This window comes from Pan troglodytes, chromosome 16 (genome assembly GCF_028858775.2).
Source record: "Pan troglodytes isolate AG18354 chromosome 16, NHGRI_mPanTro3-v2.0_pri, whole genome shotgun sequence".
Lineage (NCBI taxonomy): Eukaryota > Metazoa > Chordata > Mammalia > Primates > Hominidae > Pan > Pan troglodytes.
The window spans coordinates 89,213,067-89,225,974 of NC_072414.2; the positions used below are offsets into that span (position 1 = coordinate 89,213,067).

General features: G+C 38.7%; 2 long non-coding RNA genes across 4 annotated transcripts in view; one reads left to right on the forward strand and one right to left on the reverse strand.

Annotated features, from left to right (window-relative positions):
- LOC134808481 (uncharacterized) overlaps nucleotides 1–12,908 on the forward strand; it is a 140,190-nt gene that overhangs the window by 102,962 nt on the left and 24,320 nt on the right. For both annotated transcript variants that reach the window (XR_010151530.1, XR_010151531.1), the window contains one exon: nucleotides 12,105–12,191. This is a non-coding gene — a long non-coding RNA (uncharacterized LOC134808481). The remainder of the gene's footprint in view (nucleotides 1–12,104; nucleotides 12,192–12,908) is intronic.
- The window catches only part of LOC104002448 (uncharacterized), a 185,608-nt gene that overhangs the window by 59,785 nt on the left and 112,915 nt on the right, over nucleotides 1–12,908 (reverse strand). The window lies entirely within an intron of this gene.

Below are 12,908 nucleotides of genomic sequence, written 5' to 3' on the forward strand. Positions count from 1 at the left end.
TCAAGATTGTGGCTTAGGCTGGAGAATTAAGAAATATTTGTGGTAAGCATGAAAAAATGAATAATCTAATGATAGATATAAAATCCAGCAAGAATTGCTGTGATACAAAGTGTGAAACAGTAGAAATAATTTATGATCAGATAATGTATTACTTATATTTCCATCCTTTGTCTGTTTGCAATATGCAGACATGTCTGACTAAGTCCAGAACAAGAAGATGACATGAAATGGTGGCCATTGGCTTTACCTTTGTGAATGTATCCCAGTTACCTTGGTGGCCTTGGTGGAGTGGTGGCTTTAGGGTCACGTCAGCATAAACTTCATTTTCTGTTTTGGTAAAGCTTTAAAAGATTGTGGGGGAGCGTGGTGTGAAACCAACTTTAGAAATGTAGGGTGCATGACGATCTCCACCATGGCCAGATTAGGGGCGCTTGGGCAAGCTCTTGCCCTCTAGACTGTGTCGATAAACACTTTGACTCTAAACAACTATGAGTGTGTCCAGGAGGAACTACTCTGCTCTGTAGTGGTGGTCCTACCTGGCTATCTCTATAGCAGGGAATTTGTTTAAACATCTCTTCAGAGGCACAAAGAGGCACAACATCAAAGAGATGTTGGAGACCTTACAAAGAGGTCACTCTGACCTGAGATGAACATTGTCACTTCAGAAACTTAATTTCCTATTTCCTACTGCTTTTGCAACTGATGTCAAAACTCTTTTGGAACTGAGTGACATACCCTCATCTGAGGGGCAGTGATATGCCAGGGAGGTATGAGTTTTCTGGTCAAGCATCTCTGAGTTCAAATTCTGGCTCTGCTACCTACTACTACTTGTGTGTTTGCTCAGTTTTACCATCCAAGAGGTATGATGGAGCCTTGATACTCAAAATGTATTACATGTGACATCCACATGCCTTGGGAGCTTTTAAGAAATGCAGAATCTCAGGCCCCACTAATAAATAAGAATCAGCATTTAACAAAGTACCACTTTGTACATGACAGTTTGGAAAGCCGTATTGGATATGAAACCAATAAAGATATACTGGAAGTCACTTGTGGAGGGACCTTGAAAAATATAAACTATGACACATGATAAATACATTATCATAACAATTCTGATTACTGAGATCAAATCATTGAAACCCTTTGGATTATTGGATAATGTTTTCCCTCCAACATCTTTCCATTTCCTCAGAAACAGATACACAGTGATCACTGTCTATTAGATTGTATCGTCAACTTGATACCTCAGCTTTTCTGTTACTCCTTCTCACCTTCTGATGTTTCACCCATTTCTTTGGGATTCATCCCACACTTATAAAGTGTAATATAAGACCAATTCTTGATTAGAGTTAACTTGGATTGGACTTCAAATATTTGTCTTTATTTTTTTCATTTCTGGAATTTCAATATTAAGTTTTGTAGAACTCTGCTTTCAGTTCACTACATTTAAGAACAGCAGGCAGTAAACCAATAATTCTAGGTTTAAGTAGACCTCCCTTCTGTGTTCCTGTTGTCTCACACCATCCTGGTGTTGTAGTGCGCCAGGACAAGTTTTGTGTTGGCCTTATTAACATTGTAGTATCTTGACCACTCAGGAGGAATTACCTGAGGAGGAAAATATGGCAGTCATAGTTGCCCCAGAGCAGAAAGTTCTCCTGTCTTCTGCCAGTGAAATAGGAGAACATATCGATTTGCTTGTCACTACAATCGTTGTGTGATTGTGTGTGTGTAACAAACTAAGTGACCATAGAGCTAAAAACTTTAGAAAATCCTTTGTTGACATCCTTGTCTATAAAGAAACAGAAAATCAGAAAAAAAGTCTGACCAAAACCCTTTAAAGGAAGGGGCAGAAGAGATGATAAGAGGAAACTGCAGTAAATGGCCAAAGATGAACTCTGATCAAAGGGTTTTTTGATTTTGTTTTGTTTTCAAATCTCTGGGGAGTCAGCTTGGTTTGGCGAGAAAGTTTGTGAGTTCTGGACCCCTGTCCCACCTACTGAAGACATGGCTTTGAACAAGTTACTTCACTTCTCTGGACCTCAGTCTCTCCACCTGAAGAAGAGGAGTTCTCTCTCCCATTACCTCACACTAATCTGTGAGAATTAAATAGTTTGAAGACAGCGTGTTGCTCACACAGCACTTATATCATAAATATCACAGTTCTTCAAGATCATTGTTTATTCCACAAACATTCAACTCCAGCTTGTCTTTTTCCCTCAACGCAATGGCCTCTGGGGCTCAGGCACACAGGCATGACAGGGCCCCAAGCATTACTTAAGCCACAGCCTGCAAAGACCTTTGGCCAGTGAAGACCCCGCCCCACCCTCCAGGCCTCAGCATCCCCAGTCAGGTGGCTGTTTGCCCTCCTCTTTGCCCTCTCTGCTCCGTTGCGATCATCCTGGATTTTCCCTCTATGCAACTGCTGTCCAGACCAGCTGCACCCACTACATCTTCAGCAGTGGACCGAGTAGGGTATTAATCATATTTTTGAGGAGGACACTCTGCTATTCATCTCCCTGACACCTCCAGCGATGGGCTGCCCAGGCCTGCCCACAGTCCATTGACTGGTGAGATTACACATTACCTTGCTCCATTGCCTCTCCCTGCCCTCTCCATTGACTGGCTGTTCAACAGTGGGGTTGTGTTTGTTCAATCAGACATAATTTATACCTTTTTTGTTCTTACTGGAGAGTGCACGTTAATATTTAGTTGAAGTGCAGCATTTTCAGCTGAATTTCAGGCTAAACAAAACTGACATCAAAGATGCTAAAAAATTCTGTGACCCCTCCCCTACTGCCACCAACTACCATGGAAATTATGGGGACATGTGGGCTTTAGCCAGCAGCTGCACTTGCTCCCAGGTTTTGTTATAAATTGTATACAGATGTGCATTTATACATAGTCTCTACCTCAAAGTTTAGAAGTCCCTACAGAGAAATAGTCCATCCTTCACTCAGCTTCCATGTAATTCCTTTTCGCCTTTATGTGTAATCTCTCATTACAAGTCACTGGTTTGTTTGGCATCTCATAGCCTCATTTGTCACTTATCTTCTCCTTCTTAACCCTTTTTTAAATTTTAAAATTCAAAGCAAGGGGAGGGTAGCAGTGTTTGCTCAATGACAGCAAAAATCCAAATATGTAAATAGGATTAATAATTAAATTAATTGCTGATTAGCTAATCAGCAAGCTTAATAGTAAACTGCCTGCAGAGGGACAAAAGGCTCAGGCTTCACCACTACACACCAAAGTGACTTGGTTCTTTGTGTTCAAAAGCATTGTTCCCTTAAACGCGTTTCCAACATTAATAATTGGCTCAAAATCTGTGGGATTATGCTGAATAGGCAAGTTAAAGAAAAGAAACATTCAATCAAGAGTTCTCTGAATTGTTCATGCATTTATTCAGCAAGTAATTATTATGTCCCTACTATGTGCCAAGTGCTCTGCAAGCAGCTGAATTTATTTTGGTTTTACACACACTTTATTTTATTTAGTTAGTTATTTAAGGTAGAAGGGCATGATGTTTTTTATGTTAATGAAAACCTAGAAATGCAAAACTTTCATACTGACTCCTTATTACATTGCATGGCTTGTGCACCATACAATAGAAGGTGGAAATGTCTGTCATCTGTCTAGTGCCTAGTAGCAGTGATAATAATTGAGGAACAGTAGAAAGAGCACTAGATTGGAAGTCAGGTCTGATGATGCTGGAACCCTGTCTCTATGTGTAATAGTTACATGCTTTTAGAGAAGTTCTCCAACCACTATGAGTTTTAGTTGTTGCTTCTAAAAATAGGGATACTAGCAATCCTGATGAGAATGAATTACAATAAATGTTTGAAGAGGTTGGCACATAGATAACATTCAACACCTGTCAATCTGGTCATTATAATTTGTATTAGTGAATGGAAACAGACTTATACTCAAAGAAACATTTTATTATAAATATACCATTTTATTAATCAATTCTCGCACTCCTGAGACTGGGTAATTTACAAAGAAAAGATGTTTAACTGGCTCATGGTTCTGCAGGCTGTATAGGAAGCACAGTGGCTTCTGCTTCTGAGGAGGTCTCGGGAAACTTTTACAATCATGGTGCAAGGTGAAGGGAAAGCGAGCACATCTTCCACAGCTGGAGCAGGAGGAAGAGAGACAGAGCGGGGAGGCTCTACACACTTTCACACTTTTAAACAACCAGATCTCAGGAGAACTCACTGACTATCTTGAGGACACTACCAAGGGGCATGGTGTTAAACCATTCAGGAGAAACCACCACCCCCCGCCCCGTCATGATTCCATCACCTCCCACTAGGCCCCGCTTCCAACACTAGGTATTAGAGTTTGACATGAGATTCGGTGGGGACACAGATCCAAACCCTATCAGCTATCAAACTTACCCATTCCTCAGAAAACCCAGGGAAATATACAATAATGTGTAGAAGTGATGAGCACATTGTACATTAGCACGTGCTGCCTTTGTCATCTCAGTATTATTCTGGGAGTCCTGCTAGTCCACTGGCTGCTTGCGTGTTGCAGTGTCCGCTGGGTGGGCACAATCCATGGCTTCCTCCATTGTTTTGGGCATCCATCCTCTTTCTTCGATTGTTTCCAGACTCCATAAGTGTTTTGAATGTGTCTGTGTTATGATGGCTCCCTCCAAACTCACATTTTGTTTGTATTTACATCTACATTGTTCACTCTATATTTGTTCAAGGTACGCATGCATCTATAATTGTTCTGTTGTTCTGGCATGGATGCTTCTCCAGGACCAAGCCACAGTTTAGTGGAAGCTGATGTATAGGAGTCAATTTGGCTTAGCATAAATCTTGGCTCCACCCTTTGCTATGTAATTTTCATGACTTTTCTTAGCTTCAGTTTTCTCATATATAAAAATACAAATGTCAGTTCTGTTCTGCATGTTGTCGTGAGGACTGAATTAAGTAACATGTAAAGCATCCTGCATGTAGTAAGGACTCAGTCAGTGCTTGTTTCTCTCCTTCTGTCTTTCCTTCCTTTTTTTTTTCTTTCTCTCTTCTTTTTGCATTTACCTTGTTGTTATTGTAGTTAAGTGACATTGCATAATGAAAATACTGTGAGATTTAAAACTGGAAAAAAAATTGTTTAAATCTTGGACTCTTCAATTACTTTGGACAGATAATTTAACATTTCGAATCTCAGTTTCCCCATATCAAATAGGGGTATGTTCTTCACGTATACCACCCTGAACACACCCAATCTCACCAAATAGGGGTATGTTCTTCACGTATACCACCCTGAACACACCCAATCTCACCTAATAGGGGTATAATTGCACCCCCGTTCTAAGGTTGTGTGAGAAGTAAATTTGATTATGGCACCACATGCATCGTGTTCCCAACAGGAAATCCATACCTTGTCTTCATTTTTTTCTTCCCTGTTTCTCAGCAGAAAATGAGGACAGGACCTCCACTCCTACCTTGTGTCTCAGTGTCCCAGTTAAATAGTCAAACATTTTAAAAATAGTTCAGTTGAGTAAGCTCAGCTAAGAAGGATAGAGTATTATACAAGCTTCTTCCACATTGGTTCCGTAAAGATCATATTGAATGGAAAGACATGAAATAAAGAACCGGTGGAACTTCTACACAATATAATCGGAAAGAGAAGAGCTGTGGCTATTCTCTGGGTCTCTCACGGTTATTCACAGTTCTGATTTTCTCCCCACAAGTGTCTATTCTTTTCTTTCTCTTGCATATATATGTATGGCCAGCACCTTTAATTCTGCATGGGGATCTCTCACCTCCCCCCACTACCATCTAGTTCCTTTGCACTTCTAATTCAAACTTCCAAGAAAGAAAAGAAAATCTAATTGAAATCACTCCTCACTTTCAGGAGGAGTAGTACGTATCCTGGGCCCTTTATGAGCTTATTAATTGGTTCCCATTGGTAATAGGCAATCCCATCAAATCCATCTGCTGTAGACAACAGCCCAAAAGACTATCTGCTTAGGGGTGAAGTGGAAGCTGAGCTTGGCAGATACATTGACACATGTAGAACATGAAACTAGTTAATTTTTACAAATGAGCGAAATTGGTCTCTGTTCTGTGGTAGGACATTTGAAAAATCTCATAGAGGAAGAATCAAGATAAATAGAGAGAGTTGAGACCAAAAAAAAAAAAAAAGAAGAAAGAAAGCTAAGAAAAAAAATATTTTATTATTCCATTGTAAACCCAAAGGAAACCTCCTGACAGTGTCCCACAATTATCTCTAGAACACCAGAGGATTCTCTGCCAATTAACTTTAGTTTACAAGAAGTTTTACAGGCTATGTTGCAGAAAATTTCTCTGCCAGCAGAGATAACATCTAAATAACCCAGTGAGGCTTTTCCACTCTAATTGTAATAAGGTTTTGAACTCAACAAAAGCTCTTGACAGGGGTGAGAAGATACCCTCTGCAAGCATGCTCTGAGGTGACCACGCAGACAAGGCACTTTCTTAGAGGCTGGGATGTCAGTGCTACTCTCATTAGGGGCCTTCAGCTACCAAAGCAAGCCCTGGCCCCGAGATTCTCCAGGGAGAGGCAGAGACCTCAGGAGGACACAATAGGAAGGGAGAGAGAATGCCCAAGAAGGAAGTAGGGATATTTGTAGGAGTAAGAATTAGAGGCTGCTGTAAAGCCAAAGCCAAGAGCGAAAAAAAAAAAAAAAGTGTATTGTGTAGTTGAATTCAAAGTGGAAATAACCAAATCTCTCCATTAGGCAGGTCATTCTAAAATCGGGTTCTTTAAATAGAATGAATTAGCAGCACTCAGAAAATTCTTATATTTAAGGAAGACATTTCACTCTGATGGCATTCTCAGTAGATTTCTTTGTACTCTTCTCGATGATGAAGCATTATAAAAATACTGGCAGAAATATCTATTCCTGGTTTTAGTTTTTCTGCAGGAAACAAACAAAAAATAACACTTTCATTGGTGTGATGAGAATTTTGCCTGGTTAAATTCAAAACTACTAGTATTGGGCTCCTTCGGTGTGTACAAAGTCTATGTGTGATTCCGTTTAATGATCCTTTGCTAATGTTTGTCCATAACTTCTCTTTAATAAAGGGAATTTATTTTCATCTCTTGGCAAATTTGGAGATCAGAATTTGCCTGGCTCTGGTGGGTACAAAGTCAGTTGCAGATAAATGGCCTTAAAATATTTCTGCCACATGATTGCATAGGATACTTTCTCCTGAACCATTCTCAGTTCCGTAATTTTGCACTGTGATTGTAGGCCAACCACTGGGGTATTCAGTCTTCTAGACCAGGCCAGATAGGAAAATAGCCGTGCATTGATGACTTTCTCTTGGTTTGTTTGACAGTGTCTGTATCTGTGATTAGGATTTCACCACAGGTTCAATGTGTCTACTTGCCCAGGCTTTGAACTCAGTGTTTGCAAACAGGTAACAGAAAGATAGAAAGATAGGAGTTGAGTCCTGTTACTTCACCGCTTGATTTGAGACATTATATGTAGGAATTAGAATACACCTACTTTCTTAAGACTAGCTCTGTCTTTTAGAAGAAGACTCAGCAAAGATGAAGTTGTGTAGCTACACTGGTAGATATAATTTAAAAAGCAGCACTTGAGATTTCATTTGAGAAAAACAAACGTAAAACTTACACACAGGACTGGCTATATAATTTGTGGGGTCCATTGCAAAATGAAAAGGCAGAACCCCCTTGTTCCAAAATTATTAGGAATTTCCAAATGATGCCCAGAGAGCATTGGACTGAGCTGGGGCTCCTTCTGAGTGTGGGACACTGTGCTCTTGTCTAGCTTTGAAGTAAACTGGTGATTTGACTCAGTGTAGTCATTTTTTCCTCAGTGTTTTCTGCAGGACCAACTAAGAGTGATTATGAGACTGATTAATTGAAATAACAGAGATTTGTTTCCAGTGTACTTTCAAAATTCCAGAATTCACTAAGTACGTAGACCCCATCTTGCTATTTCTGTATCCACAATCATTAGATAAATGCTTCTGTTGCCTTGTGGGCATGCAGATAGTATTATGAACTCTTGACTGTAGGATTAAGACTGACTGTTCTTGTTCTCCATTGTAGGTGAATGGTCTCACTGGAGACCCTGTGCAATGTTACAGTGTCACACAGCTTATGCCAGGAAGCCCAGTGGAGGCACTTGTTAAATAGCCATTTAGTCATCTGAACGGGGGCACTCAGTTTAAGGAAAGCAGAGAGACCTCTACAAGCCCAGCATTGAATTAAAACTGCACCATCACAGGGGCAAGCCTGTCACAGATACAAGAGCAAACGGTCTTCCCATCTGGGGGCAATCAGAGTCTCTACTGTGGAGGATGTTGAACAGCTTCCAAGAGCTAATCCATGAAAAGAGTTTCACATGGAGCTAGTATATAATAAAGGCTCAGTGGATGCTAGCTTTTATTATTACTCTAAAATGGAGGTCCTGAATCTTTAGCTCCATTTACATTTCCATTACAAATGTGTAGGAGAATGTTCAAGCTGCATCATTGACAGTGATTTTTGTTTGGACGGGTCTGTTTCTAAAGTCCTTGAACAGAAAAGGGATTATTTTCTTGTTTAAGGGTTTGGCCATTCACGGGTCCCTGGAATTTGAGATAATTTTATGACCAGAATTCTGGGGCAGAGAGGGGTATTTTATAAATAAATTAAAATTTTAAAACAGCTTCGGATTTATAGAAATACTGCTAAGATAGAACAAGGAATTCCTATATATGCCACACTATTTCTATTGGCAAAATCTTAAATTATCATAGCCACATTTGTCAAAATGAATGAACAAATACTGATGCAGTATTAACTAACTAAATAAACTCAGATGAAATCTATATTTAGATTTCCTTAGTTTTTACCTCCTTTTTTGTTTGATTTATTTTGTCCTTTTGTTCCATTCCAAGTCCCATGCAAGATTCATATCATTCATATCACATTTAGCTATCATGTCTCCTTAGGCTCCTTTTGGCTGTGACGATTTCTCAGGTTTTGTGTTTGATGACCTTGACAGTTTAAAGAGTAGCAGTGGCCAGGCGCAGTGGCTCAAGCCTGTAATCCCAGCACTTTGGGAGTCCGAGATGGGCTAATCACGAGGTCAAGAGATCGACACCATCCTGAACAACATGGTGAAATCTCGTCTCCACTAAAAATAGAAAAATTAGACAGGTGTGGTGGTGTGCACCTGTAGTACCAACTACTTGGGAGGCTGAGACAGGAGAATCGCTTGAATCAGAAGGCGGGGGTTGCAGTGAGCCGAGATCACAGCACTGCATTCCAGCCTGGGCAACAGAGTGAGACTCTTTCTCAAAAAAAAAAAAAAAAAGTAGCAGTGAGGCATTTTGTGGAGTGTCCCTCAATACAGATTTGTTTGATGATTTTCTCATGATTTGATTGTGGTGATGGGTTTTGGGGAGAAAACCACAGGTGTAAAATGTGATTCTCATCACATAAGAAGAATGCATGCTATCTACATTGCTTATAATGGATGATGTTAACCTTGATCACATGGCTAAGGTACTTTTTGTCAGGCTTTATCACTGTAAAGTTATTCATTGTTGTTGAGAGGGGGCAGTATAAGAATTTAGAGTTCCAGATCCCAGAAGAAGAGCATGTTGTAACAGTATCCTTGAGCATAGGCTCCTGCTAGTCTGTATGTGTGGTCCATCTGACGTGGAATCCAGCATGCATGAGGCACTCAATACATATCTGATGGACGCAGGAAGGGGAAGTGGTCCGGGAATGTCACTATCTGGAGAACCCTATAGCTAATTGCATTAATTTGACATGGTTATCATGCTGTGTTAACAATTTGCTTGACACTGTTCTAGATATTTTAGATACAGTGTTCATTGAACTCTCTGAGGCAGCAACTATGATCATCGTAATTTTACAGCTGTGGAAATGGAGGCACATAGAAGTTCAATAACTCACTCAAGCTTGCATAGTGATTAAGTGGTCAGGATTCAAATCCAGGCAATCCGGCTTCAGAGATCATGCTCTTAAACACTGTGGCCTATTGCTCTTTGAAAGGTAGGAAGACATAGTCTGAGTTGGTCTCCTGAGGAAAGACTACAAATCTCAAATCATATTAAGAGAAGCCCTTTAATAGGTGTGTGGTCTATACTCCATAAAATATGTGAAAAACGTAAAAATAAAATCTGGATTTTTTTTGTAAGTGCTAATACCCTCTCAACTGCTTGATAATCATGAGTGCATGTTAAATGAAAGGATTTAGTGGGGAGGGGATGTGGTTCTTCATTAAAGCCTAGACTTCTGTCTACGTTTAACAAAGAATTTGGGATTCACTGGGATTTGACAAAAGTGGAAGCAAGTAAGCCTAAAAGAAAAAAAAAAAAAGGAAAAAGTCCCTAGTAAGAACATTAAGGAATATCATTTCAAGTCATATAAAATTTGAGGAATTTGTACTTTTCTAGTTCAAATTTTCATTTATAGAATGTCTTCTTAATTCTGTGACAGCACTAATAAATGTTTTAGGGTTTTGGGAGCACACTCTTCTTAATACATATTTTGTTATACCTACAGTCACGTATTTATATCTGTAAATTATAATTTTTTTGGAGCAACACAAATTCTATCAGTGAATAGTAACAACTAAGCTTTTTATAAAAAACTGTTCTACAGATAATCAGAGCATGAAGCACATTTTAATTATGCTATACTATACCACATCACACACTCGCATATTCATATATAACACATATATGCATAATAACAACAGTCATGCAACGAGAAGCCCTGAGTCACCCTAGCTCCAGGTAATACTGATACTCCCCTCCATGATGTTGACAGGTTCTTTATTAGGACGTTTTGATACCCTCCTTCTTCAACTGTATGAGTCAATCAATTAGTATAAAATTATAATCTGGAATTATTCTTTATTTTCAAGCTTATGAAGCTCAAACACAAATATTTGCATTTACCTGTCCTATTTGAAGAACAGATTCTGCTTTCACACCTTGGAGTATCATTTATGCACAGAATGACTTGCAAGAAGTAATTTTTACCCCTGAGGCTAACTAATAGCATTGTCTTAGCCTTAGTCTATATACATGTATGCAGTGTGCATTGTAGGAAATCTCATGCAAACCTGTACCTTTCACATGTGTGAGTGCCAACACAAGGCAAGAAGTACCAGTGTTTAGGTGCTGTTCCACTTGGTGTTCAAGCTGCCCTCCCAAATTACTCACTTATAAAAAAGACAAGACTAAAAGGAAAAATCAAGCAAACAGTCATCTTGTTTTTGTAAAATTAGACCAAGTTACATGTCTTTATGGCAAACCTTTCTGGTTATTTTTAACATAACATCTAGTATGTTTTCTTATTTTGGTCAGCATTTAATGTTTGTCCTCTGATTATTTTAGCCATGATGTTTTGCAAATGTAAATCAACCTCTGAAGAATCAACTTTAAAGGCAGGAAGTAGGGGCCAGGCACGGTGGCTCACACCTGTAATCCCAGAACTTTGGGAGCCTGAAGAGGGAAGATCACCTGAGGTCAGGAGTTCGAGACCAGCCTGGCCAACATGGTGAAACCCCATCTCTAGTAAAAATACAAAAATATTAGTTATAGTGTATGCAGTACTATATTAATCATCTGTGATGTATTAACGGTAATTAAAATTTTCTTGAAATTGTTGCAATAAGGAAGAATAATGTAAACATTTCCAGTATACAAAATATTACTATACACACAGATATAACTATTTCATCTAATTACTCTGATTATGTAAGAGTTGAGCATATTTACATAGAGTGTGTATACAGTCACACGTTTCCTATATACCAGTGAATGTGTGCATACATATATAGAGTGTGTGTACATATACATGTAATACAGTATGTTATTGTGTTCTTGAATCCCACCATCATTCAGTGTCTTGCCAAATAGCATTACAGGCATAGTGCCAGATCTTTTCACTTCCCCACTGAAGTCACTTGGAACATATCTGAACGTGGCAAAATGCATTTGCCAAGTTATGTGCATAAAAACATCCTTTGATCTTTCAGAGTCATAAATATGTAATAAACTACATGATTGCCCTACTGATCTGTCCAACATCAATCTTATCTTCCTTTTTTATAGGTTCATCAAAATAAGATATGATCAAGGTACAAAAGAGTTAAAGAAGCTATTTATTTTAATGTTTCCTTGGAGAGCACACTTGTTATTGTAAGTACAAATTATATATATAATATTTCATGAATGATGTTGAAGCATTAAAAATCACCTCTGCTCTTGAAGTTAACACAAAACGCTGGCCCACTGCCAATACTCCGCTTGTCCCCTTCTGGCTTCCTACTAGATACAGTGTCATTTTTTCCAGAATAATAGTGGAATAGCTGCACAAAATTTTGTTTTTAAGTCATAGACTCGATTCTGAACATAATCTATATTTCAAATGTTCTGATATTTATGCCCTTAACTATTTCCTTTGAGCCAAAGAGTACTAACCAAAGTTAGGGATTATCCACATTTTAAGACATCAAAATAAGGTTTATGGAGAGGAAAACAAGGGCGGTGGAGATAATACGAAGGAATTACGTTAGCAAAGGACAAGATATTTTACTGTTGCTATTTTATTCTGTAAGAAGTGCATATCACTGACTTCTATTCCAACGTGTGGTTTATTGAGTGTTTTTAACAACAAGCTGTAAGAATGGGCTACATCAGATGATGAGATCTTTAAATTGACTATTGTGAAATATTATAAGACAGCAGAAACATTATGTGAGTAGTAAATTCTACATTTTTTTCACAAGGGACAAATAAGATTGAACTAAGCATTTCAGTTGTGAAAAGTTGTGAAAAGGACACAACTTTTACCTTATAGCAGAAAAAAAATTCTCCAAGTTTAATCTGATATATTTAGGGCAGTATAAAATGGTG